The 16,757-nt window shown below is 44.4% G+C and overlaps 1 protein-coding gene across 1 annotated transcript in view; it reads left to right on the top strand.

The window, feature by feature from the left end:
- The first annotated feature begins 414 nt into the window (after positions 1-414).
- Positions 415-16,757, top strand: part of LOC122924125 (free fatty acid receptor 2-like) — a 47,269-nt gene continuing 30,926 nt past the window's right edge. The window contains exon 1 of the mRNA XM_044275057.1: positions 415-462. The gene's annotated coding sequence lies outside the window, so the exon portion shown is untranslated. The remainder of the gene's footprint in view (positions 463-16,757) is intronic.

Here is a 16,757-nt window from a genome sequence, read left to right as displayed (position 1 = left end):
AAACATAGAAGAGGATTCTTTACGGTAAGAGCAGTGAGACTATGGAGCTTTCTGCCTGAGGAGGTGGTGATGGTGAGTACAATAAAGGAGTTCAGGAGGGGCCTGGATGTATTTCTGGAGCGTAATAATATTACAGGCTATAGCTACTAGAGAGGGGTCGCTGATCCAGGGAGATATTCTGATGCCTGATTGGAGTCGGGAAGGAATTTCTTTCCCCATAAGTGGGGAAAATTGGCTTCTACCTCACAGGTGTTGTTTCTTTTCGCCTTCCTCTGGATCAACTTGCAGGATAAAAAGCGAAATGGACGGACAGATGTCTTTTTTCGGCCTTATATACTATGTTACTATGTTACTCCCTGCTCCCCATTGATTGACAGGACCTGCTTGTGTCTCTCTTCAGAAATGGAGGTGCCGGTGGCTTCACATACAGTGGAGGAGCACAGCTGCTGCCAGGATGTAAAGGTAAGTACTCTCTCCTCCCGGCACAGCTCACCAACCTCTGCATTCCTGGAAGAAGATATTGACACCACTGACGCCATATAAAATTTTGAGGCTGGACCAACAATGCCATGGGGACACAAGGAGACAGAGATATCAGTCCTGTCAATCAAAAGAGAGTGTAATGAGCACTAGGGGCATAACTGTAGAGGTGACATACAAGATTAACCTATTGTAGGTAGAACCACACGAAGGCTGGGAAAGCTAGTATTGGGTGGGGAGTCTCTCCCTACAATTGCACCCTAAAGCTATACCCTCTGCCCAGGGACGGCCCCTAATGGTGGGGACTCCCTGTCCTCGAGCCTTGTCTACTAGCTCCTGTTATACCCTAGATTTGTGTCAGCTGCTGGATTTGAGCCTAAACGTGGACTCCTACAAAAACAGACAAGACTAACATAAAAGTGCCCTATGTATACAGCCCTGATGATGTGTTAACAACTAGAGGTACACGGTGCACTTGACAAACAACTAAAAGACACCCTATTATGATAGTATATTTGATATCACAAACAAAATTATAAGGCACACCCCAACGCGTTTCCCCCACGGTGTGGGATCATCAGGGGGGAAGTGAATCTAGATATTTGAATAGAAGATAGAACAAAAACAGAACGGACGGGGACCCATGTTATAATGAGGCCTCCGTGAGGTGGGTGTAAATCACTGTTCGGGGTATAATGGTGTCAATCCACATTCAATGATTAGAATGGACCATTATATTCTTGTACATAGGAGCAGTATTATAGTAGTTATATTCTTGTACATAGGAGCAGTATTATAGTAATTATATGCTTGTACATAGTAGGCAGTATTATAGTAGTTATATTCTTGTACATAGGAGCAGTATTATAGTAGTTATATTCTTGTACACAGGAGCTAGTATTATAGTAGTTATATTCTTGTACATAGGAGCAGTATTATAGTAGCTATATTCTTGTACATAGGAGCAGTATTATAGTAGTTATATTCTTGTACATAGGAGCAGTATTATAGTAGTTATATTCTTGTACATAGGAGCAGTATTATAGTAGTTATATTCTTGTACATAGGAGCAGTATTATAGTAGTTATATTCTTGTACATAGGAGCAGTATTATAGTAGTTATATTCTTGTACATAGGAGCAGTATTATAGTAGTTATATCTTGTACATAGGGCAGTATTATAGTAGTTATATTCTTGTACATAGGAGCAGTATTATAGTAGTTATATTCTTGTACATAGGAGCAGTATTAAGTAGTTATATTCTTGTACATAGGAGCAGTATTATAGTAGTTATATTCTTGTACATAGGAGCAGTATTATAGTAGTTATATTCTTGTACATAGGAGCAGTATTATAGTAGTTATATTCTTGTACATAGGAGCAGTATTATAGTAGTTATATTCTTGTACAAGGAGCAGTATTATAGTAGTTATATTCTTGTATATAGGACTGCAGTATTGATAGTAGATATATTCTTGATACATAGGAGGGCAGTATTATAGCTAGTTATAATCCTTGTAGATAGGAGGCAGTATTATAGTAGTTCTATTCTTGTAACTAGGAGGCCAGTCATTCTAGTAGTTATATTACTTGTACATAGGAGGCAGTATTATAGTAGTTATATTCTTTTACATAGGAGGCAGTAATTATAGTAGCTATATTCTTATACTAGGAGCAGTATTATAGTAGTTATATTCTTGTACATAGGAGGCAGTATTATAGTAGTTATATTCTTGTACCATCGGAGTCCGTATTATAGTAGATATTCCTTGTACATAGGAGGCAGTATATAGTAGTTTATAGTCCCTTGTACATAGGAGCAGTATTATAGGAGTTATATTCCTTGTACATAGGAGCAGTATTATAGTAAGTATATTCCTTGTACATAGGAGGCAGTATTATAGTAGTTTATATTCTTAGTACATAGGAGGCAGTATTATAGTAGCTATATTCTTGTACATAGGAGCAGTATTATAGTAGTTATATTCTTGTACATAGGAGGCAGTATTATAGTAGTTATATTCTTGTACATAGGAGCAGTATTATAGTAGTTAATATTCTTGTACATAGGAGCAGTATATAGTAGTTATATTCTTGTACATAGGAGCAGTATTATAGTAGCTATATTCTTGTACATAGGAGGCAGTATTATAGTAGTTATATTCTGTACATAGGGAGGCAAGTATTATAGTAGTTATATTCTTGTACATAGGAGCAGTATTATAGTAGTTATATTCTTGTACATAGGAAGCAGTAATTATAGTAGTTATATTCTGTACATAGGAGGCAGTATTATAGTAGTTATATTCTTGTACATAGAGGCAGTAATTATAGTAGTTATATTCTTGTACATAGGAGCAGTATTATAGTAGTTATATTCTTGTACATAGGAGGCAGTATTATAGTAGTTATATTCCTGTACCTAGGAGCAGTATTATAGTAGCTATATTCTTGTACATAGGAGGCAGTATTATAGTAGTTATATTCTTGTACATAGGAGCAGTATTATAGTAGTTATATTCTTGTACATAGGAGCAGTATTATAGTAGTTATATTCCTTGTACATAGGAGCAGTATTATAGTAGTTATATTCTTGTACATAGGAGGCAGTATTATAGTAGTTATATTCTTGTACATAGGAGGCAGTATTATAGTAGTTATATTATTGTACATAGGAGGCAGTATATAGTAGTTATATTCTTGTACATAGGAGCAGTATTATAGTAGTTATATTCTTGTACATAGGAGGCAGTATTATAGTAGTTATATTCTTGTACATAGGAGGCAGTATTATAGTAGTTATATTCTTGTACATAGGAGGCAGTATTATAGTAGTTATATTCTTGTACATAGGAGCAGTATTATAGTAGTTATATTCTTGTACATAGGAGCAGTATTATAGTAGTTATATTCCTGTACATAGGAGCAGTATTATAGTAGTTATATCTTGTACATAGGAGCAGTATTATAGTAGTTATATTCTGTACATAGGAGCAGTATTATAGTAGTTATATTCTTGTACATAGGAGGCAGTATTATAGTAGTTATATTCTTGTACATAGGAGCAGTATTATAGTAGTTATATTCTTGTACATAGGAGCAGTATTATAGTAGTTATATTCTTGTACATAGGAGCAGTATTATAGTAGTTATATTCTTGTACATAGGAGCAGTATTATAGTAGTTATATTCTTGTACATAGGAGCAGTATTATAGTAGTTATATTCTTGTACATAGGAGGCAGTATTATAGTAGTTATATTCTTGTACATAGGAGGCAGTATTATAGTAGTTATATTCTTGTACATAGGAGGCAGTATTATAGTAGTTATAGTTCTTGTACATAGGAGCAGTATTATAGTGGTAATATTTTTGTACATAGGAGCAGTATTATAGTAGTTATATTCTTGTACATAGGAGCAGTATCATAGTAGTTATATTCCTGTACATAGGAGCAGTATTATAGTAGTTATATTCTTGTATATAGGGGCAGTATTATAGTAGATATATTCTTGTATATAGGAGCAGTATTATAGTAGTTATATTCTTGTACATAGGAGCAGTATTATAGTAGTTATATTTTTGTACATAGGAGCAGTATTATAGTAGTTATATTCTTGTATATAGGAGGCAGTATTATAGTAGTTATATTCTTGTACATAGCAGCAGTATTATAGTAGTTATATTCCTGTACATAGGAGCAGTATTATAGTAGTTATATCTTGTACATAGGAGGCAGTATTATAGTAGTTATATTCTTGTACATAGGAGGCAGTATTATAGTAGTTATATTCTTGTACATAGGAGGCAGTATTATAGTAGTTATATTCTTGTACATAGGAGCAGTATTATAGTAGTTATAGTCTTGTACATAGGAGCAGTATTATAGTAGTTATATCCTTGTACATAGGAGCAGTATTATAGTAGTTATATTCTTGTACATAGGAGGCAGTATTATAGTAGTTATATTCTTATACATAGGAGGCAGTATTATAGTAGTTATATTCTTGTACATAGGAGCAGTATTATAGTAGTTATATTCTTGTACATAGAAGCAGTAGTATAGTAGTTATATTCTTGTACATAGGAGCAGTATTATAGTAGTTATATTCTTGTACACAGGAGGCAGTATTATAATAGTTATATTCTTGTACATAGGAGGCAGTATTATGGTAGTTATATTCTTGTACATAGGAGCAGTATTATAGTGGTTATATTTTTGTACATAGGAGCAGTATTATAGTAGTTATATTCTTGTATATAGGGGCAGTATTATAGTAGTTATATTCTTGTACATAGGAGGCAGTATTATAGTAGTTATATTCTTGTACATAGGAGGCAGTATTATAGTAGTTATATTCTTGTACATGGGAGGCAGTATTATAGTAGCTATATTCTTGTACATAGGAGCAGTATTATAGTAGTTATATTTTTGTACATAGGAGCAGTATTATAGTAGTTATATTCTTGTACATAGGAGCAGTATTATAGTAGTTATATTCTTGTACATAGGAGCAGTATTATAGTAGTTATATTCTTGTACATAGGAACAGTATTATAGTAGTTATATTCTTGTACATAGGAGGCAGTATTACAGTAGTTATATTCTTGTACATAGGAGCAGTATTATAGTAGTTATATTCTTGTACATAGGAGCAGTATTATAGTAGTTATATTCTTGTACATAGGAACAGTATTATAGTAGTTATATTCTTGTACATAGGAGGGAGTATTATAGTAGTTATATTCTTGTACATAGGAGCAGTATTATAGTAGTTATATTCTTGTATATAGGAGCAGTATTATAGTAGTTATATTCTTGTATATAGGGGCAGTATTATAGTAGTTATATTCTTATATATAGGAGGCAGTAATATAGTAGTTATATTCTTGTATATAGGGGCAGTATTATAGTAGTTATATTTTTGTACATACAGAAATTGATATCCGTTTTCCTTACAGCAGTTGGCCATTCTTCCATGTTTCGCAAGTTAATATTTCTTCTGCAATAATACTGTAATTGGTCACATTTCAGGTGCGCACGCTAGGAGTAGATTTCTATTTTTTAAGCCTTTGTTTTCTATCATCCTCACATTGACATAGCAGTGCCTCTTTAAATTGATATGAGTTTTAGAGGACTGTGAATACTTGGAATGCTGGCAAGCGTCCTCATTTCTACAAACTGGCTTTGTAATTTCTCTTCATGTTTAAGTTCTCAGGCCCATTAAAATCCAGGGTTATAGAGATAAGATGTATTCAATGCATCTCTAATATTAAACCATTTGTCTCTGACAAAATATGCTACGAAAGTGAACATATACTCGAAGACCTAATATTGGATGAAATATTTGAATGATTATGGGAAATGCAAACAAAATTCTGCAAAACATGATAAGCGTCCAGTAATTATAATGTGCCGCCCTGGGAAATGTAATAAAGGGACATTCCATGTAAAACAGATGCATCATTATGCCTAGTGCAGGACGTAGGTGTCACGGGCGTTCCCACGACAGGTGGCAGGAGATCGGTGAGACTGGCAACACGTGGTTTGGTCTGACATGTTCTCCGTTTGGCTCAAATGACGTCTGTGTTGTTTCTGGTGCTTGCTGCACCTTCTTTCCCCAGGTGTGGCTATTAGGGTCATATAACCTTCTCTATTTATAGTTGCTTCTCTCACAATGCTGCGCGGTTTATAGCTTCTGTTTGGACCTTTGAATAGATTGTGGTTGGATCTCGGCTGAGTTCCTCGTGCTTCCATTGCTCCTTTGAGGTTAAGTATTTCCTTTCCCTTTTGTATTTAGTTTGAGTTCTGTTTGTTCCATTTCCCTATTGTTTGTATTAGGTCTGAGGGAGACTCCTGTTCGTCCTTCCTTTTGGAGGAATAGATAGTCTCGTCCCTGACATTAGTACCAGGGTCCTATAGGGCTTAATAGGACTCTAGGTATTCCTGTGTATGAACTCGCCTACCTTTTGGAGTCTGTTCATACTGGTAGTCAGTCAGGATTTTGGTTAGGATTTTCACTAGGAGGTGTCCATTTTCCATCCCTAGTTCTCAGGCCTGATTCCCTGTCCCTTCCCTCCTATGCTCGGTGTGGTGTTTCCCTCCCACACCGAAGCGTGACACTAGGGGGGGTGGAGCCTGACACAAATGTTCTGTTTCTTTTGTGTAATCTGTGTCATGCTCCACCCCCTCATGCCATTTAATTAGGTTTGCCTGGAGTGTTCCTTTAAGAAACATTTCTAAATTCCAAAGTGCAATCTGAATGCTGCTTGATATAGTTCAACCATTATTAGTGCTAGTTATCTGCACTAGACAATTAGCAAAAATTTTCACGGGTCCTCATGACCAATACAAAGCTCTCATGGGGCTCAATTTTCTATCCTTTGGTCACCCGAAGAGCCCCCTCTTCCCTCTGTCAGTTCTTCCTGGCAGATTTTCTCCTTCCCACTCACGAAGAGACATGATTGCATCTTTATGCGTCTAGTTTGATACATTGATGCATTTTTAGATACATTGTTTAACGTCCGTGACCAGATGTGTAAATTTCGCTCTAAATCTTCAATCAAGATGGCGACTGGCTGTTCGCGATCAAATGTATGAGGGTATTGTACATTGTATTATTACTGTCAGATACCGCAATCGGCTACAAACGCGGTACAATGATGAGGGGCAGTGCAATCGCCGCTCCCTGTCATTGCATTCGCTACTTACAAAGAAATTCGCTTCGTCGTCAAGTAATTCATCACAAAGCAATTATTTTTAGTAAAATTCGGCGAAGCAGCCGAATTGAAGTTTTTTAATGCTTCACTTATCACTAGATACAAGGTTTTGTATGCTGAACCATAGACAATGTTGGGGATTGTAGTTAAATGAAAGATGAAGCAGCTAACCAGGCCGACCATTGGTATGATCCATTCTACTGCCGCCTATGAAGATTGCAGTAGTATACTGTAAAGGATGTCCCCTGTGGGATCGGGGGGTCACATACTTTTGGCCATGTACTATCGGTTATGGCTGGGAAGACTTGATGGGTTGGACACTCGTCTATATATAAATCATTAAAGGGGTTGTCTCATCATGGACAATGGGGGCATATCACTAGGATATGCCCCCATTGTCTTACAGGCGTGGGCACCTATATGTAGAATGGCGCTCCGCAAGTGAAGGAGGGTGCACTGCGCATGCGCAGCCGCACTCTATTCATTTTCTATGGGGCCGGCGAAAATAGCCGAGCGCTGGATCAGCTATTTCCGTTGGCTCCATAAAAATTTATGGGAGCGGGGGCCGCGCATGCGCAGTACGCTCCTATTCACTTCTATGGGGAGCAGGCTTGGTGGTGGCCACCACCTTGCAGGGCTCCGTTTTCGATATAGGTGCGGGTCCCAGCGGTGGGGGATATCCTAGCGATATGCCCCCATTGTCCATGATGAGGCAACCCCTTTAAGGGCTTTAGCTCAGGACCTGGGGAGGGAATGTACAGATCTCAAGTGCCCCCAGAAATATGTCCGACTCATCATCATCTGTCATCGCGGTGGAAGCTCAACGGCCTCATTTCCTTTTTCTGATGGGATTTACAGAAAACATTTGTCAGTTTTAGATCCTGTGTTTCTTCTGTGTCATTTATCTCCTTCAGGATCCCATCATGTAAAGCAGATCCCCCATGTTGCGTAGTATGCAGATGTAGCAGAGCTGAACTGCCCATTGCGCTGCTGCTCACCTTGAAACTGCAATGCAATTGATCACACAAATGGAAAATATGAAGGCAACCCTGACAAAGCCTAATACTTCGCACAGCTGAGGGTCTGATACAATGTATCCAGTCTAGTGTTTATACAAAGAGGGTAGATGTCATGGCATTAGTAATATGGGCCAATGTATCAGTCTGTACAGGGGCATTGCTTGACAGCAAGCAGAGATCTTGAAAATGATGATGGACTTTTGCATAGTATATTAGTTGCAGAACTTTTATTGTACAATGATTAAGCTTTCTTTGTACAAAAATTGAAACCCCCTTGAAGCAGAAGGCTGAGTCTGGCCCTGGATGTTATACAGGGCTGCAATGCTTGGCAGTTGAGATACTGCAGACGCCGACATATTACACCCCCATCATTCAGACAAGGGGCCTGAGTACAAAGAGCGGAAAAGATGTGTCCGCTGAGAGTAGTCCTCCCAATGACTCTCCTGGGACGCCATCATCTTCACACACATCAATTGTGCAGTTCCAGTAAGCTCAGAAGTGACAGGGAAGAGCCAGGAGCATGTGAACGTCGGCAGTGCTATCGTCTGGTGCCCAGACCCCCCTCCCAATAACAGTGCCATCCACAGATCCCCCTCCCAATAACAGTGCCATCCACAGATCCCCCTCCCAATAACAGTGCCATCCACAGATCCCCCTCCCAATAACAGTGCCATCCACAGATCCCCCTCCCCTAAATAGTGCCATCCACAGATCCCCCTCCCCTAAATAGTGCCATCCACAGATCCCCCTCCCCTAAATAGTGCCATCCACAGATCCCCCTCCCAATAACAGTGCTATCCATAGATCCCCCTCCCCTAAATAGTGCCATCCACAGATCCCCCTCCCAATAACAGTGCCATCCACAGATCCCCCTCCCAATAACAGTGCCATCCACAGATCCCCCTCCCAATAACAGTGCCATCCACAGATCCCCCTCCCAATAACAGTGCCATCCACAGATCCCCCTCCCAATAACAGTGCCATCCACAGATCCCCCTCCCAATAACAGTGCCATCCACAGATCCCCCTCCCAATAACAGTGCCATCCACAGATCCCCCTCCCCTAAATAGTGCCATCCACAGATCCCCCCCATGACAGTGCCATCCACGGATCCCCCCCCCCATAACAGTGCCATCCACGGATCCCCCCCCATGACAGTGCCATCCACAGATCCCCCCCATGACAGTGCCATCCACGGATCCCCCCCCATGACAGTGCCATCCACGGATCCCCCCCCATGACAGTGCCATCCACAGATCCCCCCATGACAGTGCCATCCACAGATCCCCCTCCCATAACAATGCCATCCACAGATCCCCCCCATGACAGTGCCATCCACGGATCCCCCCATGACAGTGCCATCCACAGATCCCCCCCATAACAGTGCCATCCACAGATCCCCCCATAACAGTGCCATCCACAGACCCCCCTCCCAATAACAGTGCCATCCACAGATCCCCCTCCCAATAACAGTGCCATCCACAGATTTCCCTCCCTATAACAGTGCCATCCACAGATCCCCCCCATGACAGTGCCATCCACAGATCCCCCCCATAACAGTGCCATCCACAGATCCCCCCCATGACAGTGCCATCCACAGATCCCCCATGACAGTGCCATCCACAGATCCCCCCCATGACAGTGCCATCCACAGATCCCCCATGACAGTGCCATCCACAGATCCCCCCATACAATGCCATCCACAGATCCCCCCCATGACAGTGCCATCCACAGATCCCCCCCATGACAGTGCCATCCACAGATCCCCCCCATGACAGTGCCATCCACAGATCCCCCCCATGACAGTGCCATCCACAGATCCCCCCCATGACAGTGCCATCCACGGATCCCCCCCCATGACAGTGCCATCCACAGATCCCCCCCATGACAGTGCCATCCACAGATCCCCCCCATGACAGTGCCATCCACAGATCCCCCCCCATGACAGTGCCATCCACGGATCCCCCCCCATGACAGTGCCATCCACAGATCCCCCCATGACAGTGCCATCCACAGATCCCCCTCCCATAACAATGCCATCCACAGATCCCCCATGACAGTGCCATCCACGGATCCCCCCCCATGACAGTGCCATCCACAGATCCCCCCATAACAGTGCCATCCACAGACCCCCCCTCCCAATAACAGTGCCATCCACAAATCCCCCCCATGACAGTGCCATCCACAGATCCCCCCCATGACAGTGCCATCCACAGATCCCCCCATGACAGTGCCATCCACAGATCCCCCCCCCATGACAGTGCCATCCACAGATCCCCCCCATGACAGTGCCATCCACAGATCCCCCCCTATAACAGTGCCATCCACAGATCCCCCCCCCCATGACAGTGCCATCCACAGATCCGGGTCCCTGACGCTCAGAGGAGTATACATTTATTAACTGTAATCCATAACTTTAAATCAGCCTCCTCTCTTTACTAGGGTACCTTACTCTCAGCTCCGGTAACAGGCAGTTTGGGTGGCGCTCACTCACTGACGTCACGCGCCTGCGCTGCCTGTTACCGGAGCTGAGAGTAAGGTACCCTAGTAAAGAGAGGAGGCTGATTTAAAGTTAAAGTTACGGATTACAGTTACTAAATGTATCCAAACCCCAGGCAAGCGTCCCCGTCACCATGGGAACGCCTGGGGGTTAGAATATACAGGACTTTTTTTCTCAGAGAAAAGGTGGTGGAACTCACCTCCCCCCTCCCCTGGCCACGCCCCTACCCACCCCTAGGACCGCCCCCTAAAACCACCTCTTTAGAGAACAGGGATGCAAGTAAAATCTCCATCTCGCCATGTGCAGAGAGGATAATAACTTAAAATCGTATTATCCTCCCTGCACAGGGCAGGATGGAGATTTCACAAGTAGAAAGACTGTGAAATCTACATACCCCTGAGGGCGCATGCACGGTTGGGTGCACGCGCTGTGTCCCTGCGCGTAGGGGCGTGCGAACTGGAAGTCACGTGGTGGGGGTAGGAGAATTTTATAGTTCGGTTAAAATTTTACAACACCGGCGCAGCCGGGCCCCATCCTTCCCTCAAGTAGTGTGCCTGCCTTGCCTGCCAGTGACACTAGTTGCCAGTTGCCACACATGGCCGGAACAGCCGGGCCCCATCCTAAGTTCCCCTAACTTGGGGGAACTTAGGATGGGGCCCGGCTGCGCCGGCCATGTGTGGACTAGGGCACTGGCAGGCAGTGGCACACTACTTGGGGGAAGGATGGGGCCCGGCTGCGCCGGCCATGTGTGGACAGGCAAGGCAGGTAGTGGCACAAGGGGGGCCCGCCGCCCCAAGGGGCCCGCCTGCCTTGCCTAGTGCCACCATGCCATTGCCAGTGACGGTCGTGACAGCCAGGCTGCCAGTGCCCGCAGCCGCCGCCGCCTGGCCTGGCCCCTTCCTTCCCTGTTCCTGTTCCCCTAATTGGCCAATTCAATCTTTTTTAATTTAAAAATGAAATAAATGAAAAATTACCTTTTTCCTTTTCCTGCCTGGTGCCGCTCTGCCTCCTGCTCGTGCCAACACCCCACGACACTAAACTGCCGCCCGCGCCTCCAGCAGCCACCCTGCCTGCTGGGTGGGCCTGTCAGTGGAGCCGGAGGTCCCGGGTCTGGGGCCGCAGACAGGCTGCAATGGAGTCGGCCTGGGGGCGGGGTTTGGGGCCACTGTAGAATCGGCGTCTCCTGCTCTCTCACTCTCTCCGCCGCTGTCAGTGGTCGGCGGGAGCTGGAGAGCCGGAGGTGCCGGAGGCTGCAGGGCCAGGGACTGAGAGGCGAGCAATCATGATTGTAAACTGTCTAAGTAAGCAGCGGGCCAGCTGGGCCCAGTAACTAAAGCGGAGCGGGGCGAGTCGGAGAAAATAGGTGGCAGAACACCTTTCCGGGGCGTTCCGCCAGGAAAAAAGCCCTGAGAATATACCATCTGATCTGAGTATACCCGCTGTAAAAGATGACCCCCTAATTTTGAAAAGAATTTCTAGTGTTAGAATCTCGTCTTATATGCCGGAAAATACGGTACATAGATTTTGTTGTGTGGGTGCAGGGCACAATCTTTTTACCCTGCCCTGAGCCCAGTGACCGAAAAAAATAACTTTTATCCGTCTGTTAGTTAGGTGGGCGGCGGCGGCCATTTTATGTAATACTTAATTTTGCAGCCTTGTCTGCATCTGTACGTGTGAGATACACATTCTTTAGATACTGATGTTCTATTCTGGTATAAAAAAAATACCAATTTTGGGCAAGATCCTAAATTTGAGAAATATGAGGAGAGCGTCAAATAAGGGATGTGGCCCTGGTTGTGGTGCTGCTGGTGGAGCTCCTGTTGCAGGGAGAGGACATGGTCGATCTGTGCCAGCTACACGCAAAAGTGAAACCCCTTCCTCGGGTGCGAGTAGGCGACAGAACCTGCAGCGGTATTTGGTCGGGCCTAATGCGGCTCTACCAATGGTGAGGCCAGAACAAGTACAGGCGATAGTAGATTGGGCTGCTGACAGTGGATCCAGTTCATTCACATTGTCTCGCACCCAGTCTCCTGCTGAAAGATCAGAGTTGGCACCTGCAGCCGATGTCCATCAGTCCTTCACCTCACCCCCTTGCAAATCAGACAAGCAGTCTAAACCCCAAGTCATGCAGCAGTCTCTTCTGCTTTTTGATGACTCTGTTAGCAGGGTTTCCCAGGGCCCTCCACATAGCCCTGCCCTAGAAGTGGAAGAGATGCCCAAACACTTATCTTTCAAGATGAGGACATGGGAGGACCATCGCAGCACGTCTCGGATGACTAGCCGGTTTGACGCACATCCCTTGCTTGGCGCATGTGCTGAATTTGGTGGTGCAGAAGTTCATTCACAACTACCCCGACATGTCAGAGCTGCTGCATAAAGTGCGGGCCGTCTGTTCGTGCTTCCGGCGTTCACATCCTGCTGCTGCTCGCCTGTCTGCGCTACAGCGTAACTTCGGCCTTCCCGCTCACCGCCTCATATGCGACGTGCCCACCAGGTGGAACTCCACCTTGCACATGCTGGACAGACTGTGCGAGCAGCAGCAGGCCATAGTGGAGTTTCAGCTGCAGCACGCACGGGTCAGTAGCACTACAGAACAGGACCACTTCACCACCAATGACTGGGCCTCCATGCGAGACCTGTGTGCCCTGTTGCGCTGTTTTGAGTACTCCACCAACATGTGCCGATAACGCCGTTATCAGCGTTACTATCCCACTATGCCTTCTTGAAAAAACGCTCCTAGCGATGATGGAAGAGGATGTGGCACAGGAGGAGGAGGAGGAAGAGGGATCATTTCGTAGGGTTTCCAGCCAGTCATTTCCAAGTGGCTCTGAGGGTGGGTTCCTGCACCCACAAACCCAAGGTACACAATTGTTCAGCCAGGGCACAGTTCTGGAGGATAAGGAGGTGGAGGATGACGAGGTGGAGGATGAGGAGGAGGAGATGGAGGAGGAGGAACCATGTTCACAGCAGGGTGGCACCCAGACCAGCTCATGGCCATCACTTGTGCGTGGCTGGGGGGATACAGAGGACACAGACGATACACCTCCCACAGAGGACAGCTTTTCGTTGCCTCTGGGCAGCCTGGCACACATGAGCGATTACATGCTGCAGTGTCTCCACAACGACCGCCGAGTTGCCCACATTCTAACTATGCTGATTACTGGGTGGCCACGCTGCTGGATCCCCGTTACAAGGGCAACGTACCGTCCTTAATTCCCTCACTGGAGCGTGATCGTAAGATGCGCGAGTACAAGTGCACGCTGGTAGACGCGCTGCTGGTGGCATTCCCACCTGACAGCGGGGGCACAGTGGAAGCACAAGGCGAAGGCAGAGGAGGAGGTCGCCAACGCAGCTGGGGCACTGCCAGCACCTCAGAAGGCAGGGTTAGCATGGCCGAAATGTGGAAAAGCTTTGTCAGCACGCCACAACAACCAGCACCACCAGCTGATATGGAACGTCTTAGCAGGAGGCAGCATTTCACCAACATGGTGGAGCAGTATGTGTGCACACGCCTACACGTACTGAATGACGGGTCTGCCCCCTTCAACTTCTGGGTCTCCAAATTGGGCACATGGCCTGAGCTTGCCCTTTACACCTTGGAGGTGCTGGCCTGCCCTGCAGCCAGTGTATTGTCTGAACGTGTATTCAGCACGGCAGGAGGCGTCATCACAGACAAGCACAGCCGCCTGTCCACAGCCAACATGGACAAGCTCACGTTCATTAAAATGAACCATGCATGGATCCCTCAGGACTTGTCCTTACCTTGTGCAGAATAGACATGTATACCGGCACTAACCAGCCATTGTTATACTGCAGCGCAATTGCTCAGTCTTGTATTTTGGATATTTCACACTCTTTTGGAGTGTACCTTAATTAAAAAATAAAAATTAAAACCAAAAACCAGTGTTGGCTATCTCATCCTCCTCCACTGCCGCTTCCACCTACCCTGCTACGTCCACCGCCTCCTCAAACTCCTACTCCATATGGAACTCCACCTCATAAATCAAATTTTTTTATTTGTACGTATTTTATTTTATGTAATTTCACAAATTTTTCTGTTAAATTCTTGTGTGAAATTTTACAATTTTTGCTGTGAATAAACTGCATAGGTGACAGGGACCGAATTTTTTTTTTTATAATCTGTTACATTGTCAGGTGACATTAACCAATTTCTGGCGATGAAAAACCCCTACTCTGCATAGGTGACAGGGACTTAAATTTCAAAAAATCGTCTTTAATTGGCCCTTTCCGTCGATCCTTCTGCTTTAATAACTTGTCCCACATTTCCGCTCCATCCCATTGCAGCCATTAACCTCCCTTGGATGTGGTCTCTCTTTCTCAAGCTCCCTCTCCGGCGTGGAACCCTGATTCGCCGATAACCGTGATCAACATGGTAGGCTCAGAAAAGAACATTGAAAGTTGATAGAGAAGATATCCAAATGGATCGGGGACGTGCGATCAGGCAGAAGTTATCTAGAGTCAACAAAGCGGCAGCAGGGCCTCTCCTGTGTAACGTTTCCAAATCCAAAATACCCCAGTGAAATTCCCTATAATTTTTTTATTAATCATTCCAATAACAGGGCATCTTAAGAGCCCTGCATTGTTATTTATCGTCACAACCTCCTCGAGTCGGGAGTGGGTAATTGCCGCGCGCCCCCTCCTTAACTTCAATTCTTCTGCTTTAATAATTTGTCCCACATTTCCACTCGATCACAATAAAATTTCATCCATTGACCTCCCTTGGATGTGGTCTCTCTCTCTCACACTCCCTCTCCGGCCTGGAACCCTGATTCGCCGATAACCGTGATATACATGGTAGGCGCAGAAAAGAACATCGAAAGTTGATAGAGCAGATATCATATTGGATCGTGAACATCACAAGGACGTGCGACATGGTGGGGCAGTAAGTGTGCACATGCCTACATGAACTGACTGACAGGGGTCAGCCCCTGCAACTTCTGGGTCTCCAAATTGGGCACATGGCCTGAGCTTGCCCTTTACCCCTTGGAGGTGCTGGCCTGTCCTGCAGCCAGTGTATTGTCTGAACGTGTGTTTAGCACGACTGGAGGGGGTTATCACAGGGTATATTTCCCAATGTTTTGGGGTGTACCCTAATTTAAAAAAATATAAATAAATTTAAAACCAAAAACCAGTGTAGGCTACCTCCTCCTCCTCCACCGTCGCTTCCACCTACACCGCCACATCCACCACCTTCTCAACCTCCTACTCCATATGGACCTCGTCCTCCTAGATCAAGATCATTATTTTTTATTTTTACGTATTTTATGTTATTTAAAGTCATTTCCCTATCCACATTTGTTTGCAGAACACTTGCCATGCTCTTAACCACATTTGATGCCATTTGCAGCCCTCTAGCCCTTTCCATGACATTTTTACAGCCATTTTAGTGCTCAAAAGTTCGGTTCCCCATTGACTTTAATAGGATTCCTGCTTGGGGTCAAGTTCGGGGCCCGAACTTTTTTGTGAAGTTCGGCCGAACCCATTGAACCCGAACATCCAGGTGTCCGCTCAACTCTACTGGCCAGCTAAGACCTGTCCTAGGTTGCTAATATAGCTTATATGTTTGTACAGCTAGAACTGCTAATAACCTTAATACAGTTCCTATGTTTTGTGTGTTAAAGACAAAAGCAGAGTTATTTGCAGTGACTTCATGTTTGGATGTCATAAAACTGTTATATATTGTGTTTACAGAAGCAGAAAATATAATATGCCTTTAAGATTCATTATATAATGTAAGGTAAGCTCAATGACACAGCAGTAACAACAGAAAACATAGAGTTAAACTGTTGCTGCTGGGCAGGAGTTTAGACCAATCACAGCCAGCCTCACACACAGCTTGTGTGGGAAATTCCCCTAGCAGGAGGTATTTAAAACAGTTATATAATGTTCCTACTGTTAATATAGTGATTAGAACTGTATACTGAACCAGTTATATGTGTGTTTACTTACAGTTCCACCAATTGCAAATACTATACAATTGCAAACTACAAAGTTCACAATCCAAATTCAAATTCCA

The sequence above is a fragment of the Bufo gargarizans genome, unplaced genomic scaffold (genome assembly GCF_014858855.1).
Source record: "Bufo gargarizans isolate SCDJY-AF-19 unplaced genomic scaffold, ASM1485885v1 original_scaffold_823_pilon, whole genome shotgun sequence".
Lineage (NCBI taxonomy): Eukaryota > Metazoa > Chordata > Amphibia > Anura > Bufonidae > Bufo > Bufo gargarizans.
This window is presented reverse-complemented; position numbering and strand designations above follow the sequence as displayed.